Source organism: Cydia strobilella, chromosome 22, assembly GCF_947568885.1.
Source record: "Cydia strobilella chromosome 22, ilCydStro3.1, whole genome shotgun sequence".
Taxonomy (NCBI): Eukaryota; Metazoa; Arthropoda; class Insecta; order Lepidoptera; family Tortricidae; genus Cydia; species Cydia strobilella.
The window spans coordinates 3,097,770-3,120,022 of NC_086062.1; the positions used below are offsets into that span (position 1 = coordinate 3,097,770).

A 22,253-nucleotide genomic window follows, 5' to 3' on the forward strand; every position below is an offset into this window, starting at 1 on the left:
TCAAGTTAACTTGAAAAAAAAGCAGAGGCGAAATGAATCCAGCATAATGCAAAAAAGAAGGACTTGCGTAATGCGTTTAGGTTCTTCGTAAATTGGATTTGATTTTTTTTTGTGTCTGTGCTGGGCGTTGAATGCAATTTATAAATTCAATGTGTACATAGTTTATTAAGGCGAAGTTTAGTAGTTAATAGGAAAACCGGCCAAGTGCGAGTCCCTCGCGCACGATGGGTTCCGTACCATTACGCAAAAAACGGCAAAAAATCACGTTTGTTGTATGGGTACTTAAATATTTATTTTATTCTCATCATTCGCTTGCCCTTGTCCCATTCACTTGGGGTCGGCGCAGCATGTCTTTTTCTTCCATATCTCTCTGTCACCCGTCATCTCATCATTCACTTGCGTTAGTTTTATATCATCTTTCACACAGTCCATCCACCTTTTCCTCGGTTTTCCTCTCCTCGTACCTCCCTCCACATTCATTCTTAATACCTTTCTCGTCACATGACTTTCATCCCTCCGCATCACATGCCCGTACCATGCTAGGCGATTTGCCCTTACTTTTCATTCTCTTTTTAGTATTTGTTGTTATTGCGGCAACAGAAATATATCAAAATATTTATCAGTACGGTTTTTACTCACTATTATTTTTAGTCGCTTTTGGCGACATGTTTCGGATTCTTTGGGAATCCATCCTCAGGCACGAGTGTCCGCGGCGGTTGTACGTCGTGCACTGCAAATATGTCTCACGATAGTTTAAGTGCGAGAAATACGTCATCTGTGAAAATTTCAGCTGTCTAGCTTCACGGTTCATGAGATACAGCCTCGTGACAGACGGACAGACAGACAGACGGACGGGCAGGGGAGTCTTAGTAATAGGGTCCCGTTTTTACCCTTTGGGTACGGAACCCTAAAAAAGGTAGAAAAGGCTATGGGAAATTGAATTTTTTTATAGCTAGTTTAAACCTCGCGCGAAAACGCCTCGCGTCCATTTGTAACGTCACGGTATAGTTGTTGGTAGGGTGGTGGGTCCCATGAGCAATATGTCCCGCCCACTGTCTTTTTAGTCTCGCCACTCTCTGAGCTATGTCAACAACCTTGGTTCTCTCTTCCGGATCTCCAATTTAAAGTATATTACTACTACTGTGAAGGGCCGAGGGACTTACGAGGATAATACAGACGTATTGGCAGAGCCCGTTTCTCATTAACACCTAATTCCGATGCATCCCTTTGACGGTAACTGATACAATGACGCACATGCTGCCAGTACCTATTCCGAAACGAAGACTAGTCGACTGAAATATTGACACTATTGTAAATTAAACCTTAAATTTAAACAACTAGAATACATACAGTCGCCATCAGATATATCGGATTGGCCAAAGTGCTCATAAATATCTGAATTCACACGTCGGTACTGTCTGTACCATGATAAAGTGTGACTTTAATTAAATCAGAAAAGATATATTCTTCTATCACTTGAGCAACATGTACTAAGTACAAGACAACAAAGACAAGACTTGTACAAGTTGTGTTGTTAAGTGTTGTAAAATGAAAAACACTAAGTATATAAGTCTTATAGTGTGTCTTTTTAAATTATGAATTACTCCCCATAGGAAGTAGTATGAAACGCTCATTCAGACTCAAAAGAGTTCTTAGCAATACTAATTTTAAATAAAAACCGGTCAAGTGTGAGTCGGGCTCGCGCACGAAGGGTTCCGTACCATTAAAAAAACGGCAAACAAATCACGTTCTATGGGAGCCCCACTTAAATATTTACGTGAGATACGGCCTGGTGACAGACGGACAGACAGACAGACAGCGGAGTCTTAGTAATAGGGTCCCGTTTTCACCCTTTGGGTACGGAACCCTAAAAAGGAGGGAGTTCAACTAGTCATGGTAAACCTACGTTACATTTATGTAAATATATCTTTGTGAATTGCACCGCACACACGCAGTGATTATTGGTGCTTTGTGAGGCAACAGAGGGTGCTCGTTGTGGCTTGCCAACCAATGTGTACTATATATTATTAAGTCTATGTAAATATAATTTGGGATTAGTTTATTGTGGGTATTTTTAAGTAATAGGTATTTTTAATGATGGTATTTTTTTATAATAATTTTATTGTAATGTTGTACGAATAAATTATTTCCATTTGGGATAATAATGATGATTGATAAAAACCGGCCAAGAGCGAGTCGGACTCGCGCACCGAGGGTTCCGTACTTTTTAGTATTTGTTGTTATAGCGGCAACAGTCACACACAGTCAGTACATCATCATCTGTGAAAATTTCAACTGCCTAGCTATCACGGTTCATGAGATACAGCCTGGGGACAGACAGACGGACAGTGGAGTCTTAGTAATAGGGTCCCGTTTTTACCCTTTGGGTACGGAACCCTAAAAACTATTCTGTCTCTAAAGTCTCGGGCCTAAAACTATCTGTATACTATATTTCATCTAAAGAAATCGGTTCAGCGGATTAAGCGTGAAGAGGTGACAGACAAACAATAGTTATTTGTTTTACTAGGGGGCAAACTTGCTGTTTAACCGCTGTTTAATCGCTAATTGATACCCGAGCAAGCGAGATTCCAAATTTGATCTACGAGCGTAGCGAAGAGTTCAAAAAGTGGAATCTGGAGCGTTTCGAGGGATTCAAGGCAAGAGGGTTAAACAAAATTTGCCACCGAGTGAAACACAAAGTAAATATTTATCATTCAAAATCATCATTAAAAGTAAATTCTACAAAATTTGCATTAATTTACTTTGCCACTCTTATGGATAAAACGCAACGTTCTCATCAGTTTTTGAAAAATGAAGAGGGCTTTTACTGGCCTGGTGTGGTGAAAAGTAACTTTCGCATTTATCTTTCGCTGTCACGGATCTAACTAGTTGTATTCCCATATATTATTTAAGAACGTTTGTCAAAACCCGTCGAAAACATCAAACATTTTATTCAGCAAATAGGCCACAGGGGCACTTTTACATGTCGAATTTTTACAAGTAATAAAAATAATCAAAAATTACAAAATACAATTACAAATATGGAATCAATTAAATATTAGATACTTTATTAGAGATTAAACTAACTACAACAACAGCGCAAGACCTCCCTCGACCGGTTATCTCATCGCGCGGGCACGCGACGTGGTAGACCGCGGGCCAGGAACAGATTTCCATGACCAATCGCCTCCCGGGCGAAAACTCGTATAGTGGTTAGCGGCTATGTATGATGAACCCTCGTGAACGTCAGCTGCCGCTCCGTTGGTGGGTTGAGGAATGGCAGCAAATAAAGTCTATAAAAAAATTTAGTCATCGCCTCCCGCTTGATACTTTGTCAGATGATAGTTTAGATGCTATTGTGAGTAAACAAAATAGTCAGCCGATTGTATCGCTGTGGAAAGACCGTCAGCTGGTCACATGAATATGTAAAAAAGAAAATTATTTTCAGTCATCGGCGTCATCGCCTCCAGGTTGATACTTTGTCAGATGATAGTTTAGATGCTATTGTTAATAAAACAAATCGTCAGCCGGTCGTATCGCGGTGGAAAGACCGTGTTACGCGTTTCGGTAGCTGCCATTCCTCAACCCACCAACGGAGCGGCAGCTGACGTTCACGAGGGCTCATCATACATAGCCGTTAACCGCTATACGAGTTTTCGCCAGGGAGGCGATGACTGACGAAATTTGCGCCTGGCTCGCGGTCCATGGCGCTCGGCGGTACGTAACGCCCACCCGTCGTGACCGCTACTCACTCAGGCACTATTAGTGTTGGAACATGGAGACCTAGGCTCTCCGAAACATGTCGCGCGAGTGGCTAAAAATACGTGAGTGAAACCGCTGTTAGTTAAATTAATATGTCTCACGAAAGTTTAAATTAGAGATGTATCTAGTCTCTAAATGTCGAATTACACAAAAAAAAACTATAATAAAAAAATATACAAACCACAGAAATACTAAAATCCTTAAAAAAAAAAATAGTTTATTGATACAGTGAATCTTATGATTTAAACAAGGTTAAGTATACTTATTCTAGTTAAGCACTGCTAGATGTTGTTGCAAGATATAGAAATTGCCCGTGACACCTGCACTAGGCTATGCCTGTCTCGCAGGATGGCACTTTTCCTAGTTTGCCAGTTTTTTATTGCTTAGGCGCTAAAGAATACACTACTATCAGCTAAAATACCAAAATGCATGCTACACTACAGTCTACTACTAAGAGATGTATAAGTCTCTAGTCAGATAAAAAAAAACGATCATCAAATTATCCTTAGAGATGTAAAGGGTCTCCAAGAATTGATTTCTTATATAAATAATTAAAAGACTATCAGGCAAACAGACAAGAACAGAATGAAGTGTCTACTTAATGCCACTCAAAAGTAAAGTTACATAGGTACTTATAACATGTAGCCCGTGTGAGTTTTTAGCAGGCCGGTCTCCACAAACATCGCCCGTTCACGAGTATGACGCGTATCTCAGCCATCGCCTCCCTCAACCTTCATTCGATATTCCGCAAATAAAAACCTTTTGTCAACTTCTTCCCATCTCAAAACTAGCCTTTTCAGTTTGTCGGCTATTTATTTATGTAAGGCTGTCAAAACCACCGTCAGCAACAACCCGGCTTATCTCTAATCGAATTCGTTGCTGACCGTACGGTTATTGAATGTCTGGAGGGATGTTTTGAATGGGGCGGATTTGAGAAATCCTCGCAATATTGATGGCCTTTTCGGAGCATTATGAATAAACGCTTTTCAGGTTTTTTTCGATAGGGACTTTTACGGGTAGCATACATTTTTGGTTGGTAAATAATTAGGTTGGTAAAGTAAGTAAAAGATATGCTGGTCTTACAAACAACCACATATTTGCGGCGTTCGCGGTAGAGACCCTGGAGCTGTGGAGACGTGACGCTCATAATCTTTTTAGGGCCTAAAAAAGACTGATTGAAACTTCGGGTGACCCTAGGGCTGGCTCATTCTTTGGCCAAAGAATAGGCATAGCTATTCAGCGTGGGAACATTCCCACATTCCTGGCTCTAGCCAGCCTTATGGGCACCCTTTCATAGGGGACAGATTTAGGGGACTTAAGATAGGTGGGTAAGTTTTATTTAAATATTTATTTATTTTATTAGATTTAATTTACTTAGTGAAAGTCTTTATTCATCAATTTAGACATATTACAATGCACTTATGAATGTCAAAAACTACTATCGGTTCTAAACCTACACCACAGCCCCGAGAAGATACCGGCGCAAGAAACGCGGCGGGACGCAATTTTTAAGACTGTCTGTCTGTCTGTCTGCCTGTGTGTTACATTTCACGCTTAAACCGCTGAACCGATTTAATTTAAAAAGAGCGTATTCCCATCTTAAAGGCCGGCAACGCACTTACAACCCCTCTGGTGTTGCGGGTGTCCATGGGCGGCGGTAATCGCTTACCATCAGGTGATCCGTCTGCTCGTTTGCCTCCTATTTCATAAAATAAAAAAAATAGTTGAAATTTGGCAAATAGATAGTTTGAGTCCCGGGGAAGAACATAGGATAGCTTTTATATCGGAAATCATCCCTATAGAGAGTGAAAAGGAGGGTGAAATTGAGAGATTTAATTAATTGCCTGATAATTAATGTCAAGCAATTGAGCTTACGCTCAAATTAAACGACTGCTATTACACTTCCAGGCGCTAAACTTACTCTAGCTACTGTTACTGATTCCACACAGACGAAGTCGCGGGAAAAAACTAGTAAGTACATGAACTAATGTTCATAAGCTTAACTTATAGGTATTTATGAAATTCCAAACAAAACTAGTTAATTTAAACATGCTTAGGTAAACCAGTGTCAATTAGGATAATATAGAATAGGGAGGGGGTAAATACCCTATAATATTATAATAATATAAACATAAACGAACTGCCGGTAGGTCTCCAACGAGATGGAGCGACGACCTGGTGAAGGTCGCAGGAATTCGATGGATGCGAGCGGCACAGGAACGGTCGGAGTGGCGAGCCTTGGGGGAGGCCCAGCAGCAGAGCAGTGGACGTCATCGGCTGACATGATGATGATGATGATGATAAACATATAAGTAAAGTACTAGCTAGGTCTCTGTCCTCCTCTGTACATGACCATTATATCTCCTTTCACAAAATCTGTTACTTTTACGAATGTCTTTCAAAGTTTTAAAATATTATCTTTTATTCAACGTTTCGAAGCAAATGGTCCGTCGGGAACGTCAACCTTTGAGAGTTACCACACCACCTAACCAAATAAACCAGTATAATTTGATATTTGACTACGTATAGTTCCTTTAAATCTCAAGGTCTTAGTTAAATTGGTTAGCCCAACTTACAGTCAGTGTCGATGCAATGTGAAGACTTGTACGAGACAAATACAATTTCGTATGCCACTAAACAACCCTTGTTACCATAATATTCTCTAAATAATATGATATTTCAAACAGGTGCATTATATTGTTTAGTTTTTAGCTGAAGTTCTTAACCCTATATGTTTTCAGCGTTTTAAATGCACACATTTTTTATGACTATTATTCCACCAAAATAGGTAACGATAATTATATTAATTTACTTGATTTAATTTATTTGACTTGACCGATTTATTAGGAGCAAATGGGTCTTACACGGCACTTTGTCCTCTCATCTCTCCTGTGGACTTAAGTAATCAAAGTTAGCCCCGTAATTAACTTTTTTGATTGATCCCTTATTATACGTAACGAGTGTTTTTTTTTTATCCAGCGGTTTGATATAGTCATCTTACATGCATAAAAATTTAAGTTTTGGTCAAAAACGTATCGAAATATGTCGAAACGTTTATTATACGTGAGTCGTGTCTAAAATAATTTTAATATTGTTTATAGTTTAAAGACCAAAGGGCAATGTCCCCCGCCCAATTTTAATATGTCCTCCGCCCAATTTTAATATGTCCCCCGCCCACTGCCACTTATGTCTGGCTTTCTGAGACGTTTCCTTAGTTATCTTGCTTACTAAAATTAATACAGCATTTAAATAATTTATTATCATCCGGAAATGTTTTACACTAGCCAAAAAATTGGTTTAAACTGTAAAAACAGAAACTATTTTAACATTACTAAGTACATTTGGAGCTAACTACGTATTTTTAATTTATAGTTGGGTAACAATTTTACAATAAACAAAGTTACAAATACACAAAATTATTTCCGCACCCAAAATTCCAGGGTATGAATTATTATACGCGATGGCTAGAAAATAAGTGCATTCCCATTGCCAGGGAGGTTTTGGGATTATACTGAGCAACTTTTACTATGGGAACAAATCCGAATTCGCGAAAATAATTTGGCTGTTTCATACATTTTGGCTGGTCCATTTTCTATGGGAGGGTTAATTTTTATTTCGCGATTTCGTGGTTGGTCCCATAGTAAAAGTTGCTCAGTATAATTCCAAAACCTCCCTGGCAACGGGAATGCACTTATTTTTTTTCCAACCTGTATAAACTAGTTTCTACCCGCGAATTAGTATTTTTATATACTACTTCCTATAAAATCCGCCTTTTCACTCCTTTAAAGGAAGATTTTCGGGGGTAAAAACTATCCTATGTTAACCAAACCATCTCTATCCATACCAAATTTCCTCTAAATTAGGTAGTTCAGTGGATTAAGCGCGAGGTGGCAAGAAACAGACAGACATACAAACATACATACAGAGTTTCTTTCACATTTTTTAGTACCTAAGTAGATATCTAAATTTATTAATTTCTAAATCTAATTTATTTATTTATCTTTGTATATAAAGCGTACATGCGATGAGATAAATGTCGCGTTTCCCTATCTTATTTACTAGAATTTCTATTTTAAAGTCAAAGCGAGGGCATGTTGCTCGCAAAGGCTTTATTGTAAAGAATTTAATGACAGTTAGGTACGTGACATAATTACAAAAGTGTTTATGTCAAGGTAAACGGAACATAACCCGCTCATCATCATTATCATCATCATGTCAGCTGATAGACGTCCACTGCTGGACATAGGCCTCCCCCAAGGCTCGCCACTCCGACCGATCCTGTGCCGCTCGCAACCACCGAATTCCCGCGACCTTCACCAGGTCGTCGCTCCATCTCGTTGGAGGCCTACCGGCAGTTCGTCTTCCGGTACGCGGACGCCACTCCAGAACCTTTCGGCCCCACCGGCCATCAGTTCTGCGAGCAATGTGCCCCGCCCACTGCCACTTAAGGTTTGCAATTCTGCGAGCTATGTCGGTGACCCTAGTTCTACTGCGGATATCATCATTTCTGACTCTATCACGCAGAGAAACCCCGAGCATAGCTCTCTCCATTGCCCTTTGCGTGACCTTGAGCCTTCTTATGAGGCCCATCGTTAGCGCCCACGTCTCAGATCCGTATGTCATCACTGGCAACACACACTGGTCAAAGACTTTTGACTTTAGACACTGCGGCAATTTGGACGAAAAGATACTGTGGAGCTTCCCGAACGCTGCCCAACCGAGTCGGATTCGACGAGTCCCCCGTGAGGAACCCGCTCATACTCATACTCATATATTTATTGCATCCATGGTAGGTGCACAGGTGTTACATTGTAGTTGGTCTCACATAGGCCCTGGTAGGGCACGGCTCTCATTAGGTTTGACCTATATTTTGTCCTATTTAAAGTACGTTAGGCTATATGAGGTTATACAAAAACCTTGCAGCACTACACTATATTTGCTTATCAATTTAGATTACGTATCCAGTTTGTATCACCTCAGTTAATTAACTCTCGAGACCTCTTTAGCGACAAGATCACCGATTGTGTTTCCTCTTCTTTTGAGATTATGATTTGTATATTTTCTTTTATTTTTATTGAGATGAGCAGTAAAAAGTAGGTATTGTATTGTACGTCAAGGTCAAAAACTGTAATAAATTTAATTTTAGTGTGGGATGCTACCTGCGTAGACACACCGGCACTGTCCGTCCTCCAACGGACTAATGTATAAGCGGGCGGAGCTGCGGAAAGTGCCGAAATTTTAAAACGTAATAAATATAAGAGCCTCGGTAAAGAGTACCATTTTGTTCCATTTGGAGTTGAAACTCTAGGTCCATGGGGTCCCAGCGCGCTCAAGTTTGTTTGCAGAAATCGCTAAGCGTCTGGTTGACGTAACTGGTGACCGACGAGCTGGCGGCTTCCTCGCACAACGTATCAGCATTGCGATACAGCGAGGAAATGCCGCCAGCATCCTTGGTACAATACCTCAAGGGCCTGTTTTAGATTTAAGCTAGTTATTGATTTCGTTTACGTAGTACCAATAACTACTATATATCTATCTATAATAATCGTTTCCTATTTTTAAGGCTCAACTTAAAATGCACTATCTGTCACTTCCTTAAGCTTGTTAACCATTCGATTACTATCTCTGCTATATTATATATGTATGTATGTGTATAGATATTGTATTTATTTTTAATATTTAATAGTATGATCTTTAATATGTATGCACCTAACTATTTATGTATGTATATTGTTATATATTTATCTGTGCTGATTTTATTTAAAAAAAATCTTCTACTCTTGTTATCCGTTTATTTTTCTACCCATTTATTTCTTCCATACAGTAAATTCTACTACCTGAAGGTTGTCTGTAAGAGATCGCTTTTTAGCGATAAGACCGCCTGTTGTTGCTTAGTTCGCTATGTTAATTATAATGTATCTAAATTTGTTTTAATTATGCACAATAAAGAATATATTATTATTATTATTATTGATGGTTAATCATTTGTTTAAATACATTTATTTACATACAAGATATATACAGTGGTACTACGTAAACGAAATTAATAACTAGCTTAAATCTAAAATAGGCCCTTGAGGCATTGTACCAAGGATGCTGGCGGCATTTCCCCGCTGTATCGCAAAATTGTTATCTGAGCATATTATTATTTGTATCTCCTTCTGGATTTCACGGGCCTATAAATCCCGGTCTTTTGATAGGCTTGCGTGGGGATATAGATCCAACACGTAGAGGCCCCTTGGAGAGCTTTAATGTCATGTAGAATGCCTGCTGGAACCCGTTCACAGGCGCAACAATAGACACCCATGAACCGGTCGCAGCAGGCATTGGGACTATTGCAGAAAAAGTGAACAGTATACCGGTCTATGGATTGAAGTTTGGGTGGAAAATGAGACTGGGCTATTATAAAGAACTCCGGACACCTGCCATAACAATGTTAATACATGTTATCGAGGCAGGTGGTGACTTGCCGCTGACTAGATGGGCCCCTGAAACTGCCGTCGTGAAGACGACCAGGAGCAACACCGGTGTGAGCGGCTCAGGGGTGTCGAGAGGTGTGCGCCGCTTTCTACCCAGTGGCTGTTAGCAGCCACTGTGCCAACTCGCGTCTTATGCATCTTTCACTTCCACCCCTGGAGCATATAGCTCTTACGACTCCCCTCTGGACGGCCAATGAAGGCAAGCCAGAGCTGAGAGTCCTGCGGGTCCCCTTGGGGTCCACTCCGACCGACGAAGACACGCCGGAGACGGAGACGCTGACCGACTCTCTGGAGCACTCGGGTCCGTGGGGTCGTCACTCCCCAACAGCTCGCCACAAGCTGCCCTGCGGGCTTATTATTATTATTATTATCTTGTATGTAAATAAATGAAATATTTATTTTAAAGCAATTTTACACGCAAACTAGTTGTTAGCACTTCGTATAATCGAAACTATTGCTTTCGAGATTGAAGGACAGATTCAATAATAAAAAACAGCAGCGAACCTGGCTCAATATTCCTATCACTTACGTAGATATTGCCTAAACTCAAATTAAACGCTGGATACATAAGGGTACCCTTTCGGATTGAGACTACATTAGCATTACTGCTGCACTGCGGTGCGACATTGCTGCCGACTGCATTGCTGCTGCAAATGTCATTAATCTGGACAGCAACATAGATGTTTACATTTGCGGCATTAATACAATCGGTAGTAATCCGAACGCTTTACTGAAAAACCACTGAGGGGGACCACATAAATAATAAATAAATGGGGACAATCTTACACAGATTGACCAAGCCCCAAACTAAGCAAAGCTTGTACTATGGATACTAGGCGACGATATACATACATACTTTTACATATCAAACACCCATGGCTCAGGAACAAATATCCGTGCTCATTACACAAATAAATGCCCTTACTAGGACTCGAACCCGGGACCATCGGCTTCGCAGGCAGGGTCACCACCCACTAGGCCAGACAGGTCGTCGAAAGTCTTAAGTTCATGCAGAAAATGGTTCAATTGAGACCCAAATTTATCTGCCATAGGCAATGGGAAGAACAGAGGAGCAAACGCGCGCTGGTGCTAACATTTGCGATATAACGGGCAGCCGCAAACAATTTGAGCGCACAGACTGTACATCAGCCACACCATCACAGTCAAAACCGGCATATATTTTTATTTCCAGCACTTAGATGCTTGGCCGCAAGAGCTCCCGATAACCAGTAGCAATAATATCAACGACATCTATTTCAGTTAGAATTGCTTGATTAGCTTCATTTTTTTTCGATACACACATGAACCACCATAATGTACTCACATCAGATCTTAGTCCATATTTTTTTAAATCTTAAAATCATTTATTTACATACAAGGTATATACAGTGGTACTACTAAACGAAATTAATAACTAGCTTAAATCTGAAATAGGCCCTTGAGGCATTGTACCAAGGTTGCTGGCGGCATTTCCTCCCTGTATCGCAATGCTGATACGTTGCGCGTGGAAGCCGCCAGCTCTTCGGTCACCAGTTATGTCAACCAGACGCTTCGCGATTTCTGCAAACAAGTTGTGCGCGCTGGAACCCCAAGAACCTAAAGTTTTAACTACAAATGTTACAAAATGGTATTCTCTACTGAGAAGCATGCATATTTAATTAATACCTATGACACATGCAAAGCTCACGATCTGTTAACACACGCGAATAAAGCGTGGGCAATCAACGGTTAATCAACTATTGCCAATTGTGGGATTAATTGTATATTGCATTTAAATACGCCTTTGATCGTCGCTTCAATCGCGGCAATAATTTGTTGTCTATTGACTATTGACTTAATTTTTGCAAAGTCATGAGTACAAACTAAGTTTTTTGTACCATGTCAGTGGAAAACAAACATACGATGTGCCTGTTAATAAGCGGTCAACGTAGCCTATATTGTTGCGTCCATTACAGAAAAGAGTCGGATTTGTGACGCTTTAACACTTCTGATAAAGCTAAGAAACCGCTGTGTCATCATAATAGCGTTTGATAACTTAGCCTTAAATTCAGCCGTATATAATCTATATTTTTAAGCTGCCATACTCTTCACGTCCCCGACAAAATAGGCATTTTTATGGAATGCCCTTCGGGGCATTGGGCTATGGGGCAACAGAAGTAAAACCTTATTTTAAGTGACTTTGCTGTCCTAAAAATCCTGTGCAATGTTTGTTTGTCGCCAGTGATTGGGAATTTGATTAAAACTAGCGAAAAATGCGGGACGCGACACTCCGCCCGCCGCGCCCACAAAACGTTAACACACTTTCGATAAAACTTTGATTTACCTAAAATACCTATTTTAGGTTAATTTTGTATGAAGCAAAAACCTCTGCAAACGATGCTATTAAGCTTAGAAACAAATTAAAAATGGAAAAATGCACTGTCTTGGATGGGACACCCAACCCCCCAACAACTTCCAGTGAAATTTGTGATGCAGGAAATTTGTGTGAGCTAGGAAATTTGTAGTATTGTATAGATCGCAGACGATAAACGAAATTAAGTGTGAAGGAGAGGGTGAGGGTAAACTATTATTAGACAAAAAAAGAGTACATAATCCGTGCTTTGAATAATTAGAGAGTAAATGTACGTGTTTGTAAACATGAAGCAAACTTAATAACTAAAACATTGCATAGATGTTAAATAGATCATTACCTGATCGTCTAGCTACCTTGTTAGAGGCCTTTCCCTGTCCCTAAAGCTATTCCTTCGTTTCGTTCATCATTAATTGGTATGAATCTCATTATATGACAATTTGCGCATGCTAATTCTAACCAGGGAATATCCCTAATGAAACTTCATTAAATTATAATTTATACAATGGCGCCACAAAATGATAGCTTACAATTAAATTAGGCTCGATTTGTCTAAATTGGAATCAACATTTTGTGAAGTTATAAGATACTAATGGATTAACTTATTAGTTTTGTTACCGAGTTAGTAACCTAAGTACATGCTTAAAATAATAATGGGACGATAATTATCAAATGGTCGGTTAAAAAAAACAGATGGTCAGCAAGAGTTAGTTTAGTTTAGAATTTTGTTGATCAAAACATAAATTTTTGGCAGACTAATTAAATTATACCCGTAAAGAATTAATAAAATGAAAACCTCTCAAAACCAACATATGAATTAGCCGATTCTCGAATAGAGCAGCGTGTGTGAGCCAGATAGTGAAATATGGGCGTCACCCAGCGACAACGATGAATTTATTGCGGGTCGAATAAGCGATCTAGGGATTTATATGACCTTTGACTTACCTGTCTAGCCAATCATGCTTACATCTTATAGTCGGTTATTGAAATAAGTCGTAAAAATTGATGCAATTTCGTGAAATTGCTCGGTCTGATCGTAGCCGGCCTGAACACGATTATCTATTTCAGCGGAAATTTGAGAGCATGATAAGGGTTTTTTTTAAGCTATCTAGGGATTTATTTGACCTCAGATCAGCAGAGATTTGGGCAGTCAATCATGTTTACATCTCATCTTTGAGTTTGTTATTGAAACTGTTCGTAAAAAAACCGGCCAAGTGCGAGTCGGACTCGCGCACCGAGGGTTCCGTACTTTTTAGTTTTTGTTGTTATTTATAGCGGCAACAGAAATACATCATCTGTGAAAATTTCATCTATCTAGCTATCACGGTTCATGAGATACAGCCTGGTGACAGACAGACAGACGGACAGATGGACAGCAGAGTCTTAGTAATAGGATCCCGTTTTTACCCTTTTGGTACGGAACCCTAAAAATGGCTGCAATTTATGAAATGCATTTATTATGCTCTGCCGAAATTGCTCAGCCTGAAACATGATCGTTATCAAATTCATTTCAGACTCAGAGTCTGATCATTATTTAATGTTACCGTGCATCTTATATATAGGAATCTCCTTTTCATCTAGGAGATTCCAAATTAGTGCGAACTGCGCATAATGTCAAATCAAGTTCAGATTAAGAATTTGAATGTCGCTCCTAGTCTGGCAGAGACGATTGCATGGGACTGAATCTGCGAGTCAGTATTTCAACCGTTGTCAACACAGTTAACTGTTATAATAATAGGAATAAGTGTTTCCGAGCTCTTTAAGGTGCCATAAGTGCAGAGACCAAAGTTTTGAAAAATCATAGCCCTTTTTTTAGATCACAATACGGTTGTCAAAAAGTTCATTATCAATCTTGAAACCTTTCTCTAGTAATTTCATCGATTTGTATCCTGATTTTTTGACTTTCAATCGAAAAAAAAACACGAACATAGGTCTAAAACGCACCTTTAAAATTTGTAACAATTATTGCACAAAAGCTAAATATATGAAAATTGCTTCTAAAAATGAACAAAATTATTTTAACGAACTCATCGATCACTTTTTATTTATTAAAACTGACAAAAAAAAACATGAACATGATATCCTCTATCCTGGGCACGCAAAGCCTCGCTCACGCTTACGCTCATTGAGAGTGATAGAAGAACCTGAACCTACGGGGCCCAAGAGCGCAGCCACACTGGCGATTTGCGAGCGAGTCGCCGCGAGCACGCAACGACTTCGCTCCTATTCCAGTATGACAGTACGCAGCGATATCTAATAACAAAACACATGTCGGCATGTGTGTAATATATTTAATAATATTATAATATAAATAATATAATATTAACATGCCGACATGTTGCTCTACATGTTTTATTAATAACATGTCGAGCAATGATCGACTTTATAAACGTGAGTGACCTGGCCCCGTAGACAACATGCCAATCGCTAACGCTACGTAGCGAAGGAAACGCAACTGTCACTGTCACACTAATATGTAAGATTAATAGAGAGACACAAAGCGATTCGATAGCGAAGCGCAAGCGATCGTCGCCTTGGCTAAGTCGCCTGGTGTACTATATTTAATACGCAGCGATATCGTTGCGCGCTCGCCTCGCTTTCAACTCGCTCGCAAATCGCCAGTGTGGCCCCGTCCTAAAGCATTAAATCAAACAGATGGGACAATCTACGAGTATCTAAATGTGCAACGTCATGCGTAGAGAAACGTCACTGGCGATGCTATGCGAGCAAAGCACGTCATTGCCGAAGCCAAGTCATGCCGGTCGAGCGTCAATTATCTCGTGCCGTCACATACATGACGTGGATAGCAGTAATTTGCGTTTGCCTTTCTCTACTTAACACGCGATTTCGAATACGTGCCTCTATCGTTTACTACCACTGCTAGGGACTGCTTTTAAAAGGGCGAAAGAGGACGACCGCGCCAAACCGCCATTTTATACAATAGTCTACATTTTCCTGTCTGGATATTAATATTATAGAAAATATTTGAAAAAGCCGCCGCCGGAGATTTGAACCGGAACTTATTTGGGTTTGAAAGAGGCACGCCGCTTTTCTCAATTACTGTCGCTTTTGTGTGAGGTTTTTAAGAAAATTTGACTTGTAATAAGGTATTGATAAAATATTTGCATCACCAACCTATACCTAAAACAAAGATATAGCGAAATACCAAAAGTTTTTTTTTTAATCCGTCAACAACTCGAAATAAATCGGAGCAGAACTCGTTCCATAAACATCACCAGAGCCTTTAAACAAATATGGACGCGTTAAAAATTCAAAAGAGGAACGATTTCGATTGGATCGGAAATGAACGAGATTGACGAGCGACGAGTTTAGACGTCTCATTTCCGAGTCTCACTTGATTTTGAGTTTAGAGAGTTGTTTTGTTTAATCATTTGTTTATTTTCTTAAACTTTTGACATTGTCTTAGATTTTAATATATAGGTAATCCTCACCTGACGTTCGGATTTAGACTGCACTAGCATTACTGCTGCAGTATTGTAGCGCGACATTACTGCCGTAAATGTCAAAAATCCGGGCAACAACATCGATTTAGACATATTTGTGGCAGTAGAGACTGACTGTATCGGCAGTAATGTTGCGCTGCAATACTGCTGCAGTCGACTGCATTACTGCAGCAGGTAACGTGAATTTTCATATAAACCTCTCGATAAAATTACTTTTTTTACACGATGTCGCTGCCCGATTTTTGACATTTGTGGCAGTAATGTAGTCGGCAGTAATGTCAAGAGTAATGCTGGTGCAGTAAGCTGGCAAATATGAACCATATTTAAAAAGGTTAAGGTTACTTTAACAGCGTATGCCATTATAATACTTATGAACTTTTGTCGCTGTGGGCACGACAAGAAATGAGCGTACTCCCATCTTAAAGGCCGGCAACTCACTAGCAATCCTTCTGGCCTTTGGTGTTGCAGGTGTCCATGAGCAATCAAATGGTACTTGTGTACCATCAGGCGATGTGCTCGTTTGCATATTATATCATGAAATTTATAAAAATATAAAACGATAACTCACGTTGCTTGAGGTCTGGAGTTGAAAAGTTTAAATATATTATACCCTCGCGTAGGCAGCTATCTCACGTAAAGGCTTGCCATCGCGATACAATGCGGGAATGCTGCCTGCGTGATGGGCACCTTGCCAAGAGGCCAATATATGTTTTAGGTATTTTTATTTTTTTCTTTAGGTATAGTTTTTGTAGTGTTATTTTATAAATAGCCTTAATTTTCGTTGTATTTATCATCTTTTTGCAATAAAGAATATTTATATTATATGTATTCGGTCAAAAACCCTCTGTTAGGGTAAAACAAAAAATAGCGATCTTTATTTTCCAATTCAGGAAAATTAAAATGCATTTATACATGTTATAAATATTAATGATTATTGTACCTATTTCAAACGTTAACAAGAAATAATAAACACAGCGATACCCTGCACTTAGAATGTTTCAAAACTGAACTCCTTGCGGTCACACTTCATCATTCTATAATGAAAAGAAAAACGCAATTTTTTGATAAGCGGTAATTTGCCGCATCTGTTTGCGGAGTCGCGCTAATTCCTCCCGACAAACACAATTTAATAAAACCAACATCAACAGCTTCCAAGAGATGGTATCTCAGACTGCAAGCTTCTTGGTTCTTTTTTTAAAAAGTCTTTTTAACTAGTTTTTAAATGTGAAATGGCAGTTGAGTTTATACTTGTAGAGATAAGCGCATTCAAAACGTTTCTTACTTACGCACAGATTTTTAATCCAATACCACCAACCAACTAACCTTTCTCACTCAAGTTTCCTCTTGTGTTTATATGTAAAAAAAGGTAATTTGAAGTAAATGTGAACTTCGTTAAATTGTAGGATCAAAACAACAATAAAACAATTATATAAGCGTGGTTTTATTTAACCACACAAATATAACTTGTGTGAGCGAGGTTAATTTTTTGCTGTTTAGCTATAATGATGCCAGGGGCCTAAAAATATTCGATTGGTATATGAGAATTTTCGATAGTGCGGTCTTCTTAGACTTCATAATAAGTTTCTTATCAGACTATAACCGCAGGTAGTCCATACAAAAATGTACAAAAAAATAATGAATTGCAAAACTAAAAGTTAAAAGAAAAAAATTACAATAGCTAAACATATTCCAAATTACTACCTGCCAAAAATCCTAAAGTTTAGGTACCTATCGAATCATTCATTCCTTGCAATGCATATTACGATCATTTAAATGACCATCTGTAAACCTTATACCTTTGCAATAAGGTACAAAACTGGTCACATAACAGTGCGGTACAAATGTCGAATAGCCTGGTTTTGTACAGGGTGTCGAGTGTGTGATGCGATGGCCAGTCACGTTTCATCGCCGAGAAAATCAGTGTCGTAAACAATCGAGTACAACTCATATTGGTTTTGGTTTTATTTTGTTATACTCGTACAATTTACTTGGTTAAAAGTGTGTTAGGTGTTTTGTTTAAGTTTACGTTACAAGTACTTAAATACTACAGTCCAGTTCTAACAGTTGTAACAATATTTTTCCATGTTACATTTATCATGTGGGACTTGGTTCAAATTTTCGCATTACTTTAAATGTTTTATTGTGCATTTTCGAATTTATGGACATTAGTTATTTGAAATCACACTTGAGTGGCATTCAAATCTTAAGAATCTGTTATTGTTTTTTCTTGATATGACATTACTCTTAGCGCATTTTACTTCCATGATGCGCTTGATAAAAAAAGATCTAATTGATATCAATCATGACATACCTATGTAAACTCATATTGACCAAGTTAATAAATCCACAGCACGTACATACACACACATAACCTTTGTTTGAAGAATTACCATTCATCTACTCTCCACAGCAAAACGGTATGACCGAGCGTTCGAACATTTATACACCCTTTCAGCTGATCACCTTAATTTTCTACCTCATAACCAAAACGTCATATCTGAAAATCTACCATTCAAATGTCCACCGTATGTTACTTTTTACAGAGGTGAAGTTTCAGTGGATTAAGTTCGATTGTCAGATAGAAACGGTTGCAATGGTGCCATTTGATTAGCTTGGACAAGTGTTGGCGCCTGGGTGCCAATCAACGGAACGTTAGGATTTATTCCTGCTGAGTTGAGCAGTTCCTTTTCGTAGCAATGCAATGGGTTTGATTTTGGTATTATGTTTCTAGTTGAGGTTGAGTTCAAGTGGTGACATTTAGTCTATTGTTTATTCTATTATTATACAAAATTGGCCATAGTACCTAGTCTAGCCATAAATTTCGTTATAACGTAAATTACATTATTAGATATTGTCATCTCTTGCGCATTTACGTGCAATGAAGCAGCGAAGTGCCTCAAAAATACGCACGTCTTTTTCACCACCTACCTCCGTCGGGAATTTTTATGAGCTTTTTTTTTCTGTGACAAACTATTTTTTTTGTATCGCGTAGAGCAGGCCTTGTTCTTTAAGATACATAACATTTTTTTATTCAGTGGATCAAATATTGACTTGCCGAGAGTCAGTAAAAGTTGCCTTAATAACCTTGGTAGATTAATCCATATTCATGCAGGTTTCGGAAAAAGGAGTTACATCTTCATCATATTATCATCATCTCATCATCTCATCATCATCATCATCATCATCTATATCATCTTTTAGGTATGAGCTTTAACAAAACTTAAGCATCTATTACGTTATTTTGTTACACTCGATAAATTTTTCGCAACAATTGTGATTAGGTAGTGACCATTTTGTCAGGGCCTGCTCACAAAACCATGAAATACACGTGTAGTCTTGCAGCACTTTGTTAACTACATCTACCGCTTCCTTCCTTCTTTCAGACAAGGAATGCATTGAAAACTGTAAAGACTGGTCACCTGAATATTTTTTTCAGAACAATAATGTCATATTTTCGCAAAAAATAGTGCGTAAATTAGGCCCTCTTCGCTTACTCCTTAAAAGGCATGTAATAAGGTGAGGGCGGCCAACATGGAATTATTATTAGGCATTTTTATTCGTTATTAGTCCCTTTATTAGGTATATAAAACTTTATTAAATAGCTTTATAGTAATAGTCTCTAGAGACAATTAACTTTGTTACAGAATTTATGGCTAGACTAAGTATAATAAAATTATGGTAGTTAACTAAATATTTTATTAATCATAACATTTTTCAATTTCAAGTTCAATTTATTTATTTCCTTTAAGTACAATTTTAATTTACATCATGTTGTTTATAAGAGCAGGAAACGATTCCTCCGTACTAGTAAAAACTGTATGACGGCAGGAAGCACCACCTCTCCCGGATCACATTTAATCTTATCTAGCAGTAGGTATACATGTATTTGCGCAGTACTAGATATATATACATATATATATGTAATATTGTATAAAGATGACAAGAAAATGAAAAAATAAAGAATAAAAAATAAAGGCTGCAACAAGAAAAAAAAACAAAGCAAATAGCATTGGAAATAAGTGTTTGTGTATGTGCGCGCGTGTGAGTGTATTTGTGTGTGTGTGTGTGTGTGTGTGTGTGTGTGTGTGTGTGTGTGTGTGTGTGTGTGTGTGTGTGTGTGTGTGTGTGTGTGTGTGTGTGATGTATGTGTGTGTTTGTGTGTGTAGTTGTCATCACTAGTGAGATTCTAAAGATCATGAGAAGCATAGCATGTATGGAAGCATATATGGATATATGATGGATATGTAATATGTGAGGGAAGCACAACGTATATAGAAAAAAAAATAGATATCAAGATTATCAAGCATTGCGTGTTCATTTTAAGTGGAGGGTAATTCTTTAAAAGTCCAGGTTTTAGTAAGTTAGGTAACCTTTTTGTATTAATTGTATTTAGTTTAGTTTAGACAGTGATTTTTAGGAGTTTTTCAGTGTCATCGTAGTCGTATAGTTTCAAAAAAGATGTAACGGCCGCTTTACAACGATTCACTGTTAGTTGATTTAAGTTAACATTTTTCGAGATCTTGTTGTACAGAAATGGGCCAAGGAAAAGGGCAAAGTCATGGGCAAAGCTAGTTCTACTAGGTGGATTGATAAAAATTCGGTTTCTCCTTCTCTCAGAAACTGCTGAAGATGGTGCTTTTTTGTGTTGTTTTAGAATGATGGACTTTATATATAATTGTCTTACCGATAGAACATTAAATTCTCTATATATAGCGGTCGTTGAGTATCTGAAATTTTTAAATGTAGCTACCTTAATAACTGCTCTTTGATTCAGCATTAACATGTTATGATTAACAAAATTATAACATGAGACTGACAAAGTATTACACAATTTTTATCAAAAGTTGTCACAAAAAAGGCAAAACCAGGTCAAATACTTACGTCAAGTTTTATATCGTAAGCAGCCTGGAATCTTTGGAACCTTGTCTAACGAGGGCGGAAGCGTTTGGTTATGTGGGAGCACGCGCGAGCGAGGGGTGTTAGAGAGGGGGGAGAGTGGGGATGATTGGATGTTTGCCGAAGGTTCGAGGAAGCTGGACATGGAAATTTGTTAAATGTGTTAAATGTGTATTTATTTAATTAGGGGAGTAAAATGAAACTTCCTTTTAGCTCGTTTAATAAACCCACACTCGTATTTGAATGCCTTTTAATATGTAGCAGTCCGCTGTATGTCACTTAATATTTTATTATCTTCTGCACAACAGCAAGTTTCACTGCACAGGCGCACACGGAACCCTAATACTTAATACTTACACACGTATTTCCGTCCGGATTCCAGCTGGTCCGCCAATTATCGCATCGTCGGACAATGGGATCACCCATTAACAAATTCATTTGTGCCAAAAAACCTCACATCATGCCATGTAATTCCAATAACTAGCGAAAACATGGATATTGTTTTGGGCCCAACAAACTAGAATAACTATATTGTTTTTTTATTCCGTAGACTAAAATGACATTTCATGTGGTACTCAGAAATGTCATGCCTTACACATGAAACGTCATTTTAGTCTACGGAATAAAAAAACAGACCTTAAAGATGAAGTCTGACAAAAGCTCATAAATGACCGGACGTGTATTGTGTCATTTGTGTCGCGAGCGACTCAACTAGGTATTTTGTGCCGCTCGACAACTTCAAATATTGTAATGCTCCGATGTTTAGTCTTGTAGATGTATAATTATGTAACTATACACATAATTGGGTATTATAACACTTGTGATGTTTCATGAAACTCCCTTTCAGCTCGTTTCATAAACCCACACGTGTTTTAATGCCTCATGTTTTAAATATACTTATTTGTAACACGTTTGTATGAAATGTAGTTTGCCATGAATAAATGAGATGTAGATGTTTGACATATAAAATTTTATTTTAGCCAATCAAAACTTTTAGTGACCAATCACAACTTTTTTTAATGGCGGGAAATTGTGTATTGGATAATATTCAAAGCTGCGGAAATTCGCGTATATCGGGGTTCACGGGGAATCCTCTAATTTTCAATTTTTGAAACAGGATGGTCCGCAGGATTTCTGCACCCAAAGACAAGTAAATGAACTGCATACTCGTATTTTTAAGTAAACTGGTGAATCCACTTTATGTGTAGAAAAAGGCGCGAAATTCAAATTTTCTATGGGAGGTCAACCCTTCACGCCTAGATTTTTTAAATTTTCGGCCTTTTTCCACTGGCGGAAATGGCT

General features: G+C 38.4%; 1 long non-coding RNA gene across 1 annotated transcript in view; it reads right to left on the reverse strand.

Annotated features, from left to right (window-relative positions):
- Positions 1 to 318: 318 nt before the first annotated feature.
- LOC134751464 (uncharacterized) overlaps positions 319 to 22,253 on the reverse strand; it is a 401,504-nt gene continuing 379,569 nt past the window's right edge. Inside the window, exon 2 of the long non-coding RNA XR_010128665.1 lies at positions 319 to 395. This is a non-coding gene — a long non-coding RNA (uncharacterized LOC134751464). The remainder of the gene's footprint in view (positions 396 to 22,253) is intronic.